Source organism: Meleagris gallopavo, chromosome 1 (assembly GCF_000146605.3).
Source record: "Meleagris gallopavo isolate NT-WF06-2002-E0010 breed Aviagen turkey brand Nicholas breeding stock chromosome 1, Turkey_5.1, whole genome shotgun sequence".
NCBI lineage: Eukaryota > Metazoa > Chordata > Aves > Galliformes > Phasianidae > Meleagris > Meleagris gallopavo.
This window is the reverse complement of record NC_015011.2, coordinates 74,270,230-74,277,030: the sequence shown is the minus strand read 5'-3', so window position 1 is coordinate 74,277,030 and position 6,801 is coordinate 74,270,230.

Below are 6,801 nucleotides of genomic sequence, written 5' to 3'. Positions count from 1 at the left end.
TTAGTAGCTGTTTTTCATAACATTTATTGACCTTGCTCTTTAAAACACTTTGTTAGAGTACTTAATAAACATACTTCTGTTTTTTAGGAGTAGAGAATATTCAACCTTTGGAAACATCCCTAATAAGTCTTACTGGAAGAATTTTTTTTTTCTGCTATAAAGCACATCTTTCTTCTGGAGATCAGGAAATGACTGAGCTGGAATAGACCAGTTGTCCGCCTGCCATGGGGTCATACTACAGATTATCACTTCTCAGTTCCAAGTCTTTACAAACTGGATAATCGTCCAGCAACCATCCAATTTTGTTCCATCAGTGATGGCAACTGCTCAAATTCTGGTATCAGAAATAGTGCTGCGAGCAGAAGCACGGAAGTGATCATCCCCCCTGTACTCTGCTTTGGTGAAGCTGCACCTCAGGTACTGTGTTCAGTTTTGGGTCTGTCACTACAAGAAAGACATCATGGCCCTGAAGTGTGTCCAGAGAAGGCAACAAAGCTGGCACAGGGTCTGGAGCACAGGTCTTATGAGGAGTGGCTGAGAGAACTAGGATTGTTTAGTCTGGAGAAGGCTCAGAGAGACCTTTCTGCTCTCCACAGCCACCTGAAAGGAGGTTGCGGTGAGGTGGGTGACAGCCTCTTCTCCATCATAACTAGTGATAGGACTAGAGAAAACAGCCTCAGGTTGCATCATGGGAGGTTCAGGTTAGAGATTAGGAAAAATTTATTTTCCAAAACAGTGGTCAGGCAGCCTGTCCAGGGATGTGGTGGACTCAACATCCCTGGAGGTGTTCAAGAAATGTTTAGAAGTTGTACTAGATAAGTGGACGGTTGGATTGGATGATCTTAGAGTCTTTTCCAACCCTGGCAATTCTATGATTCTATGATAAGTTTCATCACAAAGAGAATGCAACAGGCACTGTAATTATCATTTTTTGGTAACAATTGCTCACAAGCTTTTTAGGCAAGTGTGACCTGCAAGGAAAGCTATGAAATGAGTCACTGAAAAGCAGCTAGGGCCTTCAAATTCTAATATGTTTGTTCGATTTATTGTGATTTTACATGCAGAAGCAACTTTTTAAGGAGCAGTTGGAAAAAAGTCCTGCAAGAGCTGAAGCTTATTGTCTCCCCATATAGCTACTGAAGATGGTATGAGACTAGAGAATCAGGGAATGCTGTGAACATATTAATACAGATTTTACTGCAAAGCAAAAAGAAGAATGAATAAATAAGAAAATACTGTCCACACTATGTTTTCAAGAGCGTTAAAAGGGCTGCTGTGTAGTTACACAGATGAAAGAAGAACTTGAAGGAGTACCAGGGTTTTCAGGAGTGAACAATAAGAAACTGCAAGAAACTGAAGAGGAAAGCAGCATTCAGTTTATTATACCTACCCCAGTGAAGCAGTTATTTCAGTGTGTTAGGGAGCAAGAATCATCATTCCTGTCTCCAGAGTGACTGAAAAAAATAAACTCATAACATTTTAGGAACTGATTGGTTCCTCCCTCCCCCCAGTGTGCGTGTATGTGCAAAATAACCTTCCCACCATGAAGGATAGGCTTATAAAAACTCATTTTTGAAGCTTTAGAGGCAACTGGCTGGTAAAATAAGAAAACAAGAAAATCAGAATAAACTGATAACAAAACACTGTCCTGAGCCAAAGAATATCAGGAAGGTAAGGAATGATAAGCATAGATACATACTTTACTGTGAAGTTTCCTTAAGAAAAAACAAGATCACAATGCCAAATCAGATATCTTGCCTATTGGCATAACACTGAATTTAGTTCATAAATACATATTCTTACATTATACCGTTAGGTGTCAGTGTGCAATCTTTTTGTTTTGTAGCTCCTTCATCTGTTATAAGATCAGCACATTCATCTAGCCAATCCAATTTCTTACCATTCTGGCTATTTATCACTCCACATCAGCTGCTTTTCCAGCTGGAGAAAATTTAGTTCATGAAATACACGATAATACTCTGTGGAAAATCTGTTTCAATGTTCAACCACCCTCAGAATAAAAAAGTGTTTTCTTGTGTCTTTTGGACAGAATTTCCCATGCTTCAGTCTGCCCCAACTGCCTGTCACTATACACCACTGAACCTGATTCCATCTCCTTTACACACACCAATCATACTGTCATAGCCCTTTTCTGCATGAAAGGTATTCCAGTCACATAATCATCTAAGTGGTTCTTCACAAGCCTCACTCTGCTATGTCCCATATCCCTGTAGTACTGAAGAGCTCAGAACAGCATCCAGCACTTTAGATAGGGCTTCACCAATAGCGAGGAAGGGGAGGAACCTTTCCCCACACCAGCTGGCAGCACTTCTAATGTAGCTTTGAGTGCTGTTAGCCTTAATTACTATGATGGGGTAGTACTGGCTCACGTTCACCAGGACCGCAAGATCATCATTCTCCCCAAAGCTGCTTACCAGTCAGTTGGCTCTAGGAATGTATAAACATATGGGGTTATTCCTTCTCAGATGCAGGACTTTGTGCTTCCCCACCTTGAACTTCATTATGTCTGACCAATCAGCCTGTTGATGTTTCTCTGAGTTCCATAAAAACCATCTGGTATGTCAGCCAGTTTTGTATCATCTGCAAACTTGTTAAGGGTGCACTTTGCTTCATCATCCAGGTTCTTAAAAAGTTAAACAGTACCAGAAAGTGGTAGTATTCAGTAGTATTCTACTGCTGAATACTACTACTGACTTGCACCTAATTGGATTTAGCTCTTCTGATAACCACTCTCTGAGTCCAGTACTTCAATCCACCTCACTGCCCATTTATTTAGCCCATTTTCTGTCAATGTGTCTATGATTGTGTTGAAATTAACATTGATGGTAAACCTCAACTGGTCATAATCAATTGACTAAAACCTTACCGCAAGTTACAATTGACATTATTTATTTCAGATTTGTCATTATGAAACTGCAGCAGTCTACTGGTTACAAGTTACACCCATATAGTATCACAGAATCATAGAAGGGTTTGAATTGGAAAAGATCTTATATGCTGCCTTTAAGCAGCTCTGCTCTGTTCTTCTCTAAGGTTTGCCTCTCATTAACCTCTTTGACTTAAATCTAGCAATCAGGCAAGCAATATAAAACTGGCATTCTGTACGCAGGGAGGCAGAGCTTTACTTTACATTGTGGCATACATCTGCATTAAGAATCGGCTCCAAATATTCCTGCTCATTCTTGTGCGAGCTGCACAAAAGTGTTCAACACTCTCTTCCTAGGCAGGTATCTGTCTGCCCCAATGCACGGCCCATTAGGGTGGACTTTCTTCATCCATACAGCAGGGTATGGACCTCTGCTTCTTGGGCATCAAGATCCAATATAAAGTAATATGTGTCAGCCCCTCTTCAGAGAGGCAGAACTAGCTAGCAGAGATGAAAACAGAATTTTCACGTTTGCATACTTCCACTGTCAGTTTGGGTACTTAGCTCACACCAGTCATGCATTGTCATTGCTTCTATTATGTATTTACTCATATAGCTGACCACATTTTTTATTTTTAAAATGGCAAGTTACTTTTAGATCTGCCAATTAAACTAGAAGTTTGCTGTTTTGTTCTTAGTAATGTCTCAAGGAAATGTTGCATATACATAGATGGCTCCAAAAGTAATGCCTCCTACTTATTTCTGTGGAAACCACAACAGATAAAATGAGCATAGTAACTCTGCTTGATAGAGAAAATTCTCAGCTACGAGACAGTATTTGTCAACATTCTAACCACCATTAGCTATGCATTTTCATCAGCAATGAACAAGAGCCAAAATGCCATGCTCTCCAAAACCTGCACCAGAGGAGGTGACCCACTGTCACTGAAACACAGCATCTATCACCTTACTGTGCTCACATTCACTGTTAGTTTCCATAAACGTTCATCAAGCATTGATGAATGTCAATGGATGCCTTTTTTTCCACGTGAAGGAATTCAATGACACACTTTTGCTTCATATGTACTTGTATGTCGGATGCTATTTTGTTAGATTGCACCACTACTGCCATCTGTCACACGGCAACAAAATGTAACAGAATATTAGCATGAAGGTTCAACCTCTACTGCTGTAACACCAACATCCAGTTCTGACATCATGGGCCAATATAGTAAAACAGGAAGAATAACTTTCAGAGCTGCCCCTGTAAAATGTATAATATAGTTGTAGAGGAAATGCTAAGGCACAGCTTGAACAAGTAATTAAGCACCTGGTGGGAAGGCAGGGCCAACCCAGGGGAGCTCAGGTGTATTGCACCTGAGTGACCATAACTGGTGGAGCCGGGAGGGGGAGGTGGAGGGAAGTATCTCTGGTTATTCCTGCATATGTGAGGTTTTCTGAAGGTATATAGTTCCTTTTCCTTTATTTCTGTGTTCATTGTTGTGTATGAGTGTATCTTTACTCACTGTAGCCTGGGATCTTGCTGTTCTGCTGTCATTTCTGTGTTTTCCATTGTTTATACTCTTCTGAAGTTTGGAACTGTATCCTTTGAAGGAGAAAAGGACTTAGGTTAACAGGATCCTTGAATTCTGGTTGGATCTAAAAATAATAGGAAAGTCAAGAAAACTGAAGTCCAACTTAGATGATCTGGGAACCTCAGATCCTCAAGAAATAAGACCAATAACTACTCAAATTAAGAAAGCCTGAGATAAACTGATGAGGTTGCCACCACAGGAGTGGCCCCCCTGCCCACACTCTCACTATGTGTGGTAGTGTGTCTGTACATGGCTGTAGAACTCATGGATTTATTACAATGATTTAAACAGAATGCAAAGGGACTGTAGTGGTTTGGCTCCTAAGACTGTAGGACATGGGAGCTGAAAGTGTGGTTCAGTGATTTCTGGACATGCATCCATCACCACATGTTCAGCCAAATTTTACTAAGATTACACATGACTATAATGCATAATGATGAGAATCATTCTCTAATTCAATGGATAGTGGCTACATGTCGAATCACGTGGCCTAAATAAAGCAATGTCCCACTAAATACTGGTCCATGGGCTTTGATGGAGGAACTTCAAAATCATATTAGAGGACTTGGAATGAAGAAGGTGATTTATGATGCCACTTTTGAGAGACTGGACCTGGCTAAGTTTTCAGCAGGAATGAAAGACCTCATCCTAGAACAGGCACCTCCTCACCAGTATGGCCTACTGGTGCCTGTATTTAAGCCCTTTCGTGACCTCAGAGGCCATTATCCAGCGAACATTCCAGTTGGTGGCTGATCTAGAGGAAATGGAGCACGTATAGATCAGGCACAGTGTCTGGACAATGGGAGGGCAGAGGTCCTCCCTGTAACTAAAACTAGGAGACCTGCCCTGCAGACATTTTGATAGGGGCCCATACAGGTATCCTAGAAACAGATGTGCAATATTTAATCCAGGCTGGTATTCAACTTTCAAAAACTGATTTCCAGTCAATCATGCCCTCCTCTGGCTATGGAATCAGCTGGAGGAAAATCAAAAATTTCAAAACACCCCCTAAAAAGCAGGGGTAAGAATAATTGAATGAGTACCAATGAGAATATGGAAAAGAAGAAGAGGCCTTCAAGCAAGCAAAACTAGCTTTTAAATAGGCCCTGGCACTGGGTATATTCTGTCGTACCCTTCGAGTCAAACTAGATCTCCATGTGACTCAGAATAGGTTCAGCTGAAGCCTATGGCAGTTCCAGAATTCCATTTGAACCCCAGTTGGATTCTGGTTTCAGGACTGGCATGGAGAAATGAGGTAAAGTATGATTGAAAAACTGGCCACCTACTCTGCATTACAGGCAGTACAGCCAGTAACCCAAACAGCTGAAGTTATAGTTAAGATGACCTTACCAACTCAGGGTTGAGTGACAGATCTGACCCACCTTCCTAAGACAGGAGTGGCCCAAGCACAGACAGTGGCACAATGGGTTGTCTATCTCAGCTGGAGGAGAAGTCTGTCTTCATCACTGTTGAAAGAAGAGCTGCAGAAGATACTAGGCCTGCTGATGTACCACAGTGATGAACCAGAAGAGACAGTGGTTGCTCCACCAGCGAAGTGTCTCCTTCAAGAAGGGAAATATCCCACTCCTGAAGATGTCTGGTATACAGATGGGTTTAGAAAGGATAATCCAAGCAAGTACAGAGCAGTAGCATACCATCCCTCCAAACAATCTGATTTGAACTGGGAAATAATCAGAATAGCCAATGGACAGAACTGTGAGGTGTGTGGACAGTTATAACCAAGGAACCTGGTGATGGTGTCCTGAATATCTGCACAGATAGTTGGGTAGTGTACTGGGGACTCACTCTTTGGATTGCACAGTGGGCCACCATGAATGGATTATTCATACCTGACAGATATGGGGTAGAGATATGTGGTTAGACATATGGACCATACATGTCTACCACGTTTCTGGTCACCAACCTTCATGGTTACAAGGAAACAATGAAGCTGACATATAGGCTTGAGTCTGATGGACTGAAAATTCACCCTCTGAGAACATCGCCTGCTGGTTACAACAAAAGATGCAGCATGCAGGACAAAGGACAATGTGGGCAGCTGCTAAAGCAAGGGGGCTGCCCATACAACTCTCTAATGTTGTCCAGTTATGCTGAGACTACAGTGCTTGCTCTAGGGTGAGACAGATTGTTGCCCAAAACAACAGCCCATCTTGCTAGAGGACACAGTCCTCTCTAATGGTGGCAGGTCGATTACACTGGGCCCCTTCCTTGGTCTGAGAGGGTGAGATATGCCCCAATCTGCACTGACACAGCAAGCAGGCTAATGCAGGCCTATTCAGTGCCACGAGCAAACCAGGC